Raw genomic sequence first — 14,807 nt, 5'->3', positions numbered from 1 at the left:
ACCCTACCAATTTATTACAGAGGCACAGATGACAAAAATGTTGACACCTTGTAATTCATTCTTTTAATCACAAAGAAACAATATGGATTTTACAGAAGAATCCCATCTAGCCTTGTCAAGAACCATAGCTGCAGTGCTAAAATTTGTAGCAGGTTGGCGTCATTATCATCTTATATACCGTCATTGTCATCTAATATACCATCTAGCAAAGCATTCATGGATAATAAAGATTATTATTATAATCGGTTTACAGGGGTAATGTTTAAAGTGGTTCTGCCCATCAGCAACACAATACAAAAAGAAGCTAAACATTTTAAAATGAATTTTCTAAATTAGTTAATAATGACACTGTATTTCAAACTTTAACTGTAAATAATGGATATTTTGGATAAGACATATACTGATTGTCAAAGAATATGAGAAAAAAACACATGTGCTTATACATGAGTAAATTATCTGTTTTTTATTGTTATGACTATCTATCTGGCTGCCTGGAAACACTGGACTCAGATTGCCGGGTACTTTATCAACTCTAATAAACTATGTCAAATACTGTACAGTTGGAAGTTTGAAAGACTGCACAAGCACTTCACTGTAGAGAACCTTACAAAAAGGTACTGCTCTACTTAATTTAATCATACTAGACTATCTGTTTTGTCCAGAACTGAACTGAACCTGGACTCTACCAGACTATCTTGACTCTGCCACCTCTTCTCTTTATAAAGGGCCAATGAAGGCCTTCTAGGAAATGACAGAATGTCCCCAGACCTTTTTTAGACAAATCACATGACCACATCACAACCTATTTTCAAGTAGAGTGTTCCTGAAGGGCCATCCCTCATCCTGGTTTAATGCTAGCAGTAGATGGCTTCTGTCACCTGTGTGAGCGTGTCATATGCACATCTAACCTTACCCATATCAATAAGTTCATTTATAACAATATCCTTTTTAAATACTTGCAAAATGTATATGAAGTAAATATGGGTAAAGTTAAAAATTTTACATTTATGCATGGGCCCACTACAATTTGAAAGAGACCAACTTTGGGTACTAAGATCAATACTTATTGGTTTAGGAATGTAAATTACACATACTAATGTGATGATTTTATTGGCTTATCCATTCCTTTACCTGTTTAAAATACTTGAGAGAGAATTGATACATGGGATCTACTTCCCCCATGTCAGACACCACAAAGTACATAACCGAACCCCTCTCAGCAACACAGCGATATTTCTCCCGGGCCACACTGATCTTTTCTTCTGTTGTCTCGGATTCAGCAAGTCTTTGTTTGATAACTGTTGAGGTGACCTGTCAAGAAACAATTCAATGTAAGTCTTTGATAACTGCTGAGGTGACCTGTCAAGAAACAATCCAATGTAAGTCTTTGATAACTGCTGAGGTGACCTGTCAAGAAACCATTCAATATTTTTCTTTAAGTTGATCAGAATTAAAAACTAGTTAATACATGTCTGCTATACATTTTACATCTGAACTTATTTCAACAAGTGTATCTACACTGTTACATGATGTTTTTACTTTAAATTGGCAACTAAAACCAATTTTGGTAGACACCCTCATGATATAATTTTCTGGTAACATTGTTAGACCCATTTTAATCTTAGAATTTTGTTTAACTTTATGAACATTGTTTTTTCTTGAACCAAGTCTAATAAAACATAATGGTATTTTTTCTGTTTGATTTCTAGTCTTCTACATCTTTGTTTTCTAAATCACATTATAATAATATGATCATTATTACATATTAAACTCTGCTAGCGGAATTATAAAAAAAATTATTTTAGTGCTGTGTTACTTCTGCCGAGAGATATAAGGAATGAGAGATCCTCAAGATGTGCTTGGGACATTTGATTGATGCTTTAATGGTCATAAACACCCACATTACCAATGGAAATAAGTGAAACTCACACATGTGAAACTCTCACATTTCAAGGCCTATGTGATACTTGCCTTAGAATCATTCAATGTATTGATAAGTTCTTCATTGTCCAATATATTTCCTTCCGATTCAAAAAGTAACTTAAGAATTTTATCTTCAATAGATTTCAGCTGGTTCTTATCAGCATTGATTCTCATGATGAGTTCATTTCTTTGTTCTTCCAAGTCTGGTCTCTCTAAACTGACAACATCACTACAACCAATAGAAAGAAAAACAACCTTTTCATGTCTGACCTTTTAAATGTAACTAGTTGAAATTTTTACTGTTCCTAGTTGAAAATTAGTCTATTTAAAAACAGATTGTATTCCAAAAAAAAATTTCTATTTCTATTTTCATAATCAAAACAATAAAACAACAATTACATAAATGTAGGTTTTATTTTGGTAATAAAAATTGTAATGTATTTAGTTTAACTAATCTTATTTTTTAAAAAATCTTTTTAAATATTCGACTGGTTAATTTAGTCTTGAAAGAATGCTTTGGATATTAAGCCAGAGCTAAAATAAAATGCATGTAACTAAAAAAAAAAACAGATGAAAAAGAAATTTTCAACCTAAGAAGTTGATCTTCAAGGCCTTTCTTGGTGACTGTGAAATTGATAACTGTTACTTTGATGCAGACTTCTGGCAAGTAATGTGGATTAGACAGTTTGGTGGTCATATAGAAAGGGAAGTTTCTATCATAGTCTATATCGCTATCCCCCAAGCGAATCAACACACGCCCACCCTGAAAAAAGACAACGAAAAAAAAAGATTAAAAAGTAATTTTTATTTAATCAGAATGTTGGCCTAAAACTCTACACATTGGGTATCACTTTGAAAATTTAGTTTTTAACTGCAAGTTCTATCCTTCCAATCCCTTTTAAGCTCATTCATGACAAATTCAATTATAATTTCACTTATGCTGATTTTATTTATAATAATCTTATTAATTACTAGTTGATTCATCATGATTCTATTTATGGTCATTTCATTTATTATAATATTATTCATGCTAAGATTTTTCCTTATCGTTTCATTGACGGCAGCCAGGTAGTGTGATATGCTGACTGGACTGTTGTTCGATGGTCTCAATAGTACCAGATTCATAACCTACAGTTCAGCGAGAGGTTTGGTTAGGATGAAATTACCATCAAATCTGAAGGAACATGTGAAATATTTTACATGTGAATAGACTTCCTTACTTTTAGAAATATTACAAGATAAACTAACTTTTGTTTTAATTTTAAAGATTACATCCAAAACGCTGTTCATTGAATACTTCCTGTAAACATGAGACACGAGCTAAGTAAAAGTAAAGTTCCCCTTTCAGACCTTGCTATCTATGGGGCAGATGATGTTAAGGTCATCTGTTTCTATGGCCAACAGTTAACAAGCAGGGTGTTATGTGGCCAGAACAACGACCAACCGCCTTTACATTCTACAACTAAAGTCAGGTACCCATTAGAGTTGGGTGGACTCAGGGGCAAATGAACTCCATCTTATATTTTCTTATATTTCCTATAAATCTATTGTGAGTCTAAACATAAAACTTAGTTCATTCCCTTAGAAAAGGAAAGAAAAATTATCATAAATCAGCCCATAACATAGTTATAATGAGAATGATGTTCGAGAATGTTTAAAATATCATTATCAAGATTTCATTCTACAAAGGAATATGGTAGGCAGACAAGATAAGGTAAGATGATCTGTTCTCTGCTATATTATAACAAGTAGGCTCTGACCAGAAAATAATTTTCTAATTGGACATACGTTATGACTACATATACTCTATTCAATTAAAACCAGGAACATTCCAAGAAAACCACTAAGGAGACCAGATACAACACTATGAAATTCATTGAAAGCATTGGCAAATGGGGAGGGGGGAGGCATTCCATAAAATCATCCTTAACCTTTTATGTATTATCATTTTAGCCTCGCATTTTTTCATTCACAGTTACCTACAACACTATACTATTTATTTGTGTACAAAATATATTTTGATAACTTCAGCAACCAAGACAGGTGTTCTAAAAGATTACAGTAACATTTTTTTCCTCTCTGTTCAACAATACATTTGCATCTGAACACTCTGCATTAACACAGTCCTGTGCATCTCTTTGAGAATTCTGGGATTAAAACAAGCAATAGCTTTACTTCACATATACCTAATTAGGCACCCCAAAAAAGTCAAAATTTTTGGATCTACTCTTATAAAGAAACATGTTAAGTCCTTAGAAATGAAGCATTTTCATAGTGTCAAATTTGATAAAAGTGACCTTACTTATGAATATATAACTGAAAAAGTCAATAATGTTACATAAAAGGTTCAATTACCTAAAGGAGTTTAAAGCTTGATATGTTACTTGTAATGTAAAGCACTTTAATTATAGATGGAGAAATGAATTGAATGTTGCACTGACCAAACCCTCAAAACATATTGGAGTCCAAGGGTAGATAATGTGAAGTTGTAACAAGTCAGGAGACATAACTCCATCATTAAACCTTTTTGCTTTTACAAACACAGCTTTTACACACACAGAGAAAATTTTGGTATACAGTAAAGTGTTTAAATGTTTAGTTGTAAAAGAAAAATGTTACCTGTATAAATGTTTGTTTTAACAAGACAGGTTCTAGTGCTGGATCCAAAGCTTCACCAACATCCTCCATCAAAACAGGTAAACCTGCTCTTATGCAAGCTTCTAGTGTTCTCAGAAAGTTGGAATTTGATAATTTAATAATTTTAAGCTTATTTAGAGCCTCTCTATTTCTGATTTATCTGTTGGCCTGAAAGAAGTGTCAACAATAATACTCAGCTTTAATCAATACAAGTACATACTAGAAACATTATCTGTTTACTTAGAAACTTTACCTGTTCTTGTGGGTCAATCATCAAAGGCCACCTGCGACCTTTAGTTACAAGAACAGCGTTTTCAATTGACACAGCATCTCTTGGCAGACCATCAGCATTCCATTGTCGAATTTCATATATATCTGCCAAGACTGACACAAGAGTCATATTTTCTGTTGCAGGTATTTGAAGCTCAATCAATCGTTTAGTCCAACCTGTAGAAAAGTTTTTTGTATCCAAATTATTAAATACATTCAAATGTCTTATAATGAATCTAAGTATTCATGCTAGATACATCAGAGTATTTCAGTCATGTCAATTGGTCGTTGCGGTAATATTTAGGTTATGTTATGCTACTTTCTTAAAAATGTTCTTTCTTAATATAAATATATATCATTCATATATATATATTAATATAAATATTTCTAAAAGTTTTTAACAAATAATTAAATGTGAGAAATACAAGATACAGTTAAGTTAATAATAGTAAAGTTCCCCTTTCAGACCTTGTGGTCTATAGGGCAGATGATGTAAAGGTCATCTGATTCTGTGGCCTATGGTTAATGAGGGTGTCATGTAGCCAGCTCAACGACCAACCGCCTTTACTTTTCCCCAACTAATGTCAGGTACCCATTAGAGCTGGGTGGACTCAGAGGCGCCCAAGGATCCTGAAATTAAATATCCCAGTCTTCACTAGGATTCAAACCCCGGACAACGGTTAGGAAGTCAAGCCCTTTACCGCTCAGCCACCGCGCCTTCTAAGTTAATAATAATTGATGTAAAATATTTTGTTTCTAACTACTAAATCATATATCTGAGAGTAAAGCATAACTAAATAATGAAAAATCAAGCTAGACCTAGTAATATTTTCAAGAGATATGAGAACAAGAAGTTTGTATAATTTGATGTTTGGCCAGGAAGGCATACAGTCTCAAATGATCAATTCAAAAGCAGAAGGTTTGGACTAGAAAGTAGATTATCCTTATCTTTGAAGGAACATCCGTAACATGTAAAACATTTTATAAACATTTTTTAGAAACAGCCTTCACCATTTTCAAAACCTAATTGAGGATGATTAGTTGTCATGTATCAAGATTAATGGGCGATTAGGAAAACTTACAACTGAAATGAATCAAAAGCTGCTACAAAGGTCTAAAAAATGTATTTATGTATCCAACACAAGACTTAAGCTAGTCAAAAAACAATCAGGTATAAGCAGACATTGCATTAATAAAGGTTTCATTTTTTAAGTTTTGGACATTCATTCAGAAATTATAAATAAAGCTTCTGGACCTGATGGTATTCCAGCTAGATTACTCAAAGAACTAAGTAATGAGCTAGCCCCAGTGTTCAAAATACTCTTTCAGGCTTCACTTAACCAGGGCAGAGTACCAAAGGACTGGAAAGAAGCTAATGTCACCCCCCTATTTAAAAAAGGAGAAAAATCTGACCCAGGGAACTACAGACCAGTATCACTTACCAGCATCACATGTAAAATCCTAGAACACATAATATGTAGCAACATCATAAACCACTTAGACAAACATAATGTCCTCACACCATACCAACATGGCTTTAGGAAATATAGATCATGTGAAACACAACTAATAGGACTAATTGATGATTTTTCAAAAGGTTTAGATAATAGTGAACAAATAGATGCTATCTTACTAGATTTTTCTAAGGCTTTTGACAAAGTTCACCACCATAGTTTGCTTAAAAAATTAAAATATTTCGGCATTAATGGTCCACTGCATCAGTGGATTAAAGACTTTCTGATAGGGAGAGAACAAACTGTAATAATAAATGGCTCTAAATCAACACCGATAACAGTAAACTCAGGTGTACCTCAAGGTACAGTCTTGGGTCCACTACTATTTTTAATTTACATAAATGATTTACCAAATTGCATTAGTTCAGGAACAAAAGTCAGATTATTTGCAGACGATTGCATAATATATAGAACAATAAAAACAACACAAGACACAGATATTTTACAAAGAGAATTAGATGAATTACAGAAATGGGAATCAAATTGGAGCATGTCTTTCCACCCAGAAAAATGTCAGTTGTTAAGAGTAACAAAAAAACTAAAACAAATTAATTCCACTTATCTTATTCATGGCAAACCAGTATCACAGACTAAAAACGCAAAATACCTAGGTGTTATAATAAATGAAAAACTATCATGGAATCCACATATTGATGAAACTACAAAAAAATCAAACAAAGCATTAGGATTTATTAAAAGAAATTTCTATAAATCAAATAAGAACATAAAACTAAAATGTTACTTAACCTTGGTTAGGCCAATAATAGAATATGCATCCTCCGTTTGGGACCCCTCAACTCAAGAAAACATTAAGAAACTGGAACAGACACAAAATAGAGCAGTGAGATTCATAACAAACGAATATTCACATTTGACTAGAGTAACACCTTTAGTAAAATCACTAAATTTAGAAAGCCTTCAGGACAGAAGGCTCAAAAGTAAAGTAGCAATCATACATAAAACACTGAACCATAATCTTCAAATACAAAAACAAAATTTAATAAAATACTCTGAAAGACACAAAGATAAAGGCACATTCCTCGTCCCATATGCTAGGACAAATTTGTACAAATACTCCTTCTTCCCTAGTGCTATTAGAGCATGGAATGGGTTGCCTGAGCTAGCCAGGAAAACCAGTGACTTGGCAGAATTTAAGTCATTGGTTAATATGCATGACTAAATGCATGACGCGTAGGACGTAATCATCTTCTTTTTTGAAGTAACGTCTGTATTATATAAGATAAGATTAAGATTATCATGTACCAATCTAAACTTCTTGAGAACCAAAGCAGACAGCAGTGGGAAGGGTTCAAACTGATGACAGTTCTAAAGGCATACCACACGACCAGTTTGCTCTCTTAATGGTACTAGTTTTCAAGGGTGTCTGTATCTAAACATTTTAAAAGTACATTGTTTTTTATGTTTAGACTTACCTTCTACAAGTTTTTGCCTGTAAGTAGAAGTAAAGGCCCCATAGTAAGCTACACAAGCTGCTGCTATAAAAACATCTCCTACTACATTTTTCAACTGTACATCAAAGTTGGCAACACTTTCCTCCCAGCGAACCTATAAGAAACATGATGTAGAAAGGGAATAAATACAATGGCCTCCTTCAGTTGCAAAATAAACTATGGAAATGAGAAATGAGATGAATGCTTGGGCATTAGTTATGGTTGGAACAATGTAACCCAAACAGCTATTTTCCAATTTCTCTGCACAGCTGATGAATCCAAAGGAACAGCAACTGCTGATACAGAATGCGAAATGCGGTGGCGCAGGCTCTGCAAACTGCCTTGTCTGCTCCTTATTTTTCCTCAAGATAGACTCCCAAAGCCTTTCACATATTTGGGTATAGCCGCAAGGCAGCAGAGGTTTGAATTCAGTTTTCCTTCTCCTAGGTGGGTAGTCAACCAAGGCTAATGAGCCCCTCCTGCCTGAAGCTTACTGGTTTAGGCACTGGTTACACATTTTCCCCAGTTAGTGATAACAATTCTCCCATATCTAACATCTAACGGGTAGAGGCTGTTTGTCAGAGGCTATCTGAAAGCCATTGAAAGTATTTTTTAGGTAGTGGAGTGCTTATATCCATTACCACTTTTAACAACCTTGCAGAACAGAGAATAAATATTTCAAGGAGTAGAGAATAAATATTTCAAGGAGTAGAGAATAAATATTTCAAGGAGCAGAGAATAAATATTTCAAGGAGCAGAGAATAAATATTTCAAGGAGCAGAGAATAAATATTTCAAGGAGCAGAGAATAAATAGTTCAATGATAAAGATGAGAAATAAATGAGTTTTTAGTAATGTCCCATTTCTTATTTCAACATGAAATCATGAGATTGAGATGTTGTTTTGGGATTCAAAGACATTTGAGCTATGATAGTAGAAATATGAAAAAAAATCACACCAAGAAAGTGACAAAATCATTGTAGTCTCACAATTCTTTCCAAGATTGTGTGTCATGCATGTCTCAACTCCAATATGGAAATATGGTTTTAGTGAATGAATGCACATATTTTCAAATCGTTAATTTATTCCTCAAGGTGATATTTTTGTTTGATCATTTCAATTTATCTTTGATATTATAAAAACTACGCCCAGTAGGCCAAGTCTGACTAAGAATCATATTCTTATGTTATAATAGTTCTCATAGATTTTAAAATAACCTACTTGTTCATCAGCTAAGGCTGTTGTCAGTTTGGAAGAGCGTTTCAATCTGGCGGCAGTCACAGCCATGTTTCTTTCCAAACTTTTTTTTTCAGCCATACTCTTGTCAAAGACAGCCTGAAGATTTTTAATTTGTTTCTCCACTTCAGCCAGTTGGTCTTGTTTAGCTTTGAGGACACTTAAAACCTCATTGAGAACGTCTTGAGCCTCAGCCAGTCTGACAAGGAAGAGATAATACATCTTGTAATAATAATATACCAACTATACATATACTTCTGTAATAAAACTATATATATCCCATGTTCAAAGTGACATCATTATGATTTAGTACAAAGTTTACTAAGTAATGACCACTAAAGTTATATTAAAATAAGTCTAAGAAAACAAATATAATTGAATATTTTTTTACTTATATCTAGAATGATTTAAAAAATAGCAACGCTTTGACTGCTAATTATTTAATGCTTTGACTGCTAATTATTTAATGCTTTGTCAGCTAATTATTTAATCCTTTGACTTCCAATTACTTACGCTTGTTTCTTTGGCTCAACTTGTTTAGCTACAGCAGAGTAAACATCAATTGCTCGAACCCATAGGACTAAAGTTTTACAAGCCTAGACAAAGAATAGATTTATCAAACAACATTCCATCATTACTCTGTGGTCATAAGAATCTTCAAAACATTATATCACAAATATTTTCAGATAAGTAGTTAATGATTTAAGATTTACATTCACTATGAAACTTTTCCATAAACAATGTAATTACAAAATATAATGTCTACTAAATAAAAAAAACAATAATGCATCTATAGACATTTTTTTTTCACACCAAATACAGAAATTGTTTTTCAGCTTAGAAGATTGCTGGTTGGCAAATAAAAAAGAAGAAAAAAAAACAAACAAAACAAAACAACATTCAATGAAAAGTGGAGTTGTTTTGACATACTGTGGGCTTAACTTATCAGACAGATCATTTTATTAGTACAACATTTGTGGGTGAATGTTAGACTGTGTTACTCTTCAAGTCTCTGATCCAAATAAAAGAAATGATTTCACATTCACATTTTGTTGTGTTTTTTTTTAACACCAGATCTTCTGTAGAATATTAAACACATGACTAGCCTAGTTGATCTAATTTTAAACATGTATGTTAATCATCCCTCTTTGCTTTTACTATAGACAATATCATCTCTTTCTACTAGGTTTTCTCCTTGACGTTGTAGTGGTGCTTCTTGGTTTTATTTATTCTCAACACCTGAGTTTTCTTTTCATTGATTTTTAAACCAGTTTTCTCCACTTCTATAATGATCTTGTTTAATTTTAAATGAGCATGTTGTAGTTTTTGGAGGCAGATATCCTCTTGTGAAATCTAGATCCTCCATTTTTTTTTGTCCATTGAATGCATGTGTTGCCAGCTTTTTACTTTTTCATTATTCAGTCTAATCATAATCATCAAACTCCATTAGAGTGAGGGCTTGAGAGGCTCAAATCCTCTCTTGCAAAAGCCCTGGCCAGAAACCCTACTGTCTTGCGTAGTGCATAAATGTCGCCATACAGGTCGACAATTTTGGGTTTCCCAGACCTGTCGAGACGGAGATCAGCAACTCTGGGGCAGTCAAACAGAATATGAGGCAGGGTTTCCTCTTCTTCCCCGCAGCGGGGGCACCGTGAATCAAAATTTGGCCATAGCCGCGACAAATATGAGCCAACAGGACAGTGGCCTGTCCTGCACTGTGCTATAATAGCTTGCTCAGGCCTGGACAGCCTCCACCACGGGGAAGTGCGGTCAGGGCGCCTCATGCGCTCCCAGACTCCACAGGCTTTTTGGGACTCAGTCTAATGAGTTTTTAGAAATAATTTAATGATTCCACTGACAATTAAATAAGTTACCTTTGAAACTTTGGCTACAACGTCAGGTACAAAACTTGGCATGGATGTATATTTCCTTCTTTAGCCAGCTTGGCAGCTGGGACATTTTCTTTGTCATATTCATAAATTTTTTTTAAGAAGTTTGTGTCTGCCAGCATGGCTTTACAACTCGCCCAGTCTGTCCTGAAAGACATTATTGCATAAGCAATCAACATTTTAGTGCAATGAATTACTGAAGGTCACGGTCATTAGACGTTCACCAAGTATAAAACATTAATGTTTCGTTTGTTTATTCCACTTACTTGTTGCCTAAGAGAATGGCAACAGCTTCTAGAACTGTCTGAACAAGTTCTGGAGGTTTGGTAAATACTCGTATCTCAGCAATGTCATTTTTGTCTAGTGCTAACAAAGCCTGAAAGCGCAGAGTCATAACAGATCATTGTCATTCTTATTATAAAAACTAAAACAAATAAATTCCACTTATCTTATTCATGGTTAACCAGTAACACAGACTAAAAACGCAAAATACTTAGGTGTTATGATAAATGAAAAACTGCCATGGAATCCCCCATATTGATTAAACTATCAAAAAATCAAACAAAGCATTAAGCATAATTAAAATGTTTGTTAGACTCCTAATATGCATCCTCTGTTTAGGACCCTCAACTCAAGAAAACATTAAGAAACTGGAACAGACACAAAATAGAGCAGTGAGATTTATAACAAACAAATATTCACATTTGACTAGAGTAACACCTTTAGTAAAATCACTAAATTTAGAAAGCCTTCAGGATAGAAGATTCAAAAGTAAGGAATCAATTATACATAAAACATTGAACCAGAATCTTCAAATACAAAAACAAAACCTAATAAAATACTCAGAAAGACTCAAAGGCATATTCCTCGTTCCATATGCTATGACAAATTTGTACAAATGCTCTTTCTTCCCCAGTGCTATTAGAGCATGGAATGGGTTGCCTGATCTAGTCAGGAAAATCAGTGACTTAGCAGAATTTAGGTCATAGGTTAATACTCATGAGTAAATGCATGACACGTAGGATGTAGTCATCTTCTTACAAGACTGTCAATTATTTTCTTATAGAATGTCACAATTTAATTGAGCTGAACAACCTAGAATAACTAACACTCTGTAAGGCAGTGTGGAACAACTAGGAAGAACAGCCTGCCACTGCAGAGAGCCTAAAGCTAAGCTGAGTAGATGAAGAAGATGAGAAACTGTGGTAGAGCTCATGAGTTTAATAACATTAATTTATTGTTTCCCCAGCATTAAACTCTTCAGTGCTTTCCAGCAATCAACTCTTCTAGGGTGATCAGTTATCAATACTTCATATGCATAGTGGTTATGTGTAGATCTTTTCTGAGAGTTTCATTAGTTCACATATATATAGTTTTTTAAAGTTTAAATTTAACTTAACATTAGGTATTTAAAATTTTAATGAAGTGGTTAATATGAAATTTAAAATTTATTTTATGTGTTTAAAATTTGAAAAAAAACCAGCATAAAACATGACAAATCTCAGAGACTTATAGCTAAGGCAAAAGTCAAATATGATTAAATCAGAGATCTGCTATTCACATATGGCTGCACTTTACTTCCCTCAAATATAGTGGGTCTTCAAAAGAGCTTGACCCTCTTCACTAAGGCAAAAACTTTGGCCTCAATATCAATGCAGCAAAGACAAAAGTTCTGTACCAACCTCCTCCCAGTAAAATTGCCGAGAAACAAGACATTTTTAAAGATGGCCAGAAACTAGTAAATGTAAAAATGTTTGTCTATCTGGTAACTAAATGCCAGCCTATATGCTGAGGTAGACTTCCATGTTGCATGCCACAGTGCCTCAGACTTTAAAAACAAGAATGGTCAAGAAGACTAAGCACTTGTACAAAAATTAAAAATTGGCAATACTGTAGTCCTTCTATGCTTCAGATTCCTGGACCTTATGTTCCAGTCACATCAAAAAGCTGAACTCTTACCATCTCTGATGTCTAAAAACTTAACCAGTGAAAAATGTTTGACTACATATGAGATTTTAAGATCTTTTGCCACAGCAAAAAGGTCAGAACTATGATGGGCTGAACATGTAGTTCTTTTGCCTGAAAATTGCCTCCCCAAATGACATTTTATCTGGAGCTGTGAGCTGGAAAGTGCTCCCAAGTGATATATAGGCAACTCTCAAAGAGATCCCACAAAGAAAATGAAATTGACATTCATGAATGTGAAATGCTATTTATTATTACACCTCATGGCATGAAGCCGTGTATGGCAGTATTATGAGATTGAAGACAAGGAGATTATGGTCATCAGTAAAGAACATTCTTACAAAAATTGTTTTTATCAAAGTGGGCAACTCTCAAGATACCCAACCTTTTCATGCCATGTGTGTGGCTTGTTTTTCAAAATGAAGATAATCTTCCCTAGCAGTCTTTGAGTTAAAAGAAAATGAGATCACGTTTCAATGACAGAGAAGGAACTACTACCTTGTCATGTAATGACACTTTGTGAATGACAGAAGATTAAAAAGTCAAGTAATAATAATACATTCTTTCAAGGAAAACCAAGAAAATAATATACAAAACCATAATAAGACCAGCAGCAATGCATGGAAGTGAGACCTGGACACTGACTAAGAAATCTGAACATTTACTTAATACTTGGGAACGGAAAATTCTTAGGAAAATCTATGGTGCCATACAGGATGAAACAGGGTGGAGGACACACACTAACCAAGAGATATATCAACTGTATGAAGACCCACCAATAGTGACCGAAATAAAAAAGAATAGACTACGTTGGGCAGGTCACCTTGAAAGAATGTCAGATAACAGAGGAGAGAAAATCATATACAGACAAAAAACAAAAGGCAGGCAACCCAAAGGCAGACCCCGAATGCGATTGATTGATGATGTGGAGGCAGATCTTTAACAGTTTGGGGTTAGAGCGTGGAGACGAAAGGCCCAGGAGAGATCTGAATGGAAGGATGTGTTGAAGCAGGCCAGAGCCCTCCATGGGCTGTTGCACCACTGGGATGGGATGGAATAATAATACATAAAACACTCAACCATAACTTAAAAATACAAAAGCACAACCTAATGAAATACTCCAAAAGACACAAAGATAAAGTAACAAGTAACATTTCTTATTCCATCTGGTAGGACAATTGGTACAAGTGTTTCTTCCCTATTGCTATTGGAGCAGGGAACATGTTGCCTGAATCAGCCACGACAATCAAGACTTAGGTGAGTTTAAGACTGTAATTACCTTACATGACCAGATTAACAAATGGATATGCTAAATCTATAACTATATGCTTAATCTATAACTATATGCTTAATCTATAACTCTCTTCTGTTTAGAAAGAATGTCTGTAATTTATAAGATGAAGATGTTTTACTTTCTCTGCAACTTCCAGCGCAGGTAGCGCCTCGTTCAAGTCTCGCTGAGCATCATCTGCTATAGCCTGAGTTTCTTCAGCAGTTGTTTTCACTTTGGCTTCATCGATAGCCACCTGTTTCTGAACCTGATTGATAAATTGAAAGAAAATGTTACCCATACATATTAAATATTTCATATTGATTAGAGGTTTGAAACAATCCACAGCAGCAATTCTGAGTCTAATCAGAACATAGTCAAATAGATCAAAAGCAGCCTAGAATCTCATTAGTGCATTGAAATACTGATGTTCTTAAATGTTGACTGGTTTCTACATCAAATATTAACTTTAATAATCACTTATAATTGTTATTATCAGTGAATTTTATAACACTGCAATTGTTCAGGGAACAGTACCAGGAAAAAGAAGAGGCAAAGAAAGTGAATGGAAGACAACATCAAAGAGTGGACAAGCCTGTCACTGGAAGAGATTTTACTTAACGCAAAAGACAAATGGCCTACAAATCATGTGT

At 34.2% G+C, this 14,807-nt stretch overlaps 1 pseudogene; it reads right to left on the bottom strand.

The window, feature by feature from the left end:
- LOC106059518 (dynein axonemal heavy chain 6-like) overlaps nt 1-14,807 on the bottom strand; it is a 108,706-nt pseudogene that overhangs the window by 47,930 nt on the left and 45,969 nt on the right.

This window comes from Biomphalaria glabrata, chromosome 7 (genome assembly GCF_947242115.1).
Source record: "Biomphalaria glabrata chromosome 7, xgBioGlab47.1, whole genome shotgun sequence".
NCBI classification, from domain to species: domain Eukaryota; kingdom Metazoa; phylum Mollusca; class Gastropoda; family Planorbidae; genus Biomphalaria; species Biomphalaria glabrata.
This window is presented reverse-complemented; position numbering and strand designations above follow the sequence as displayed.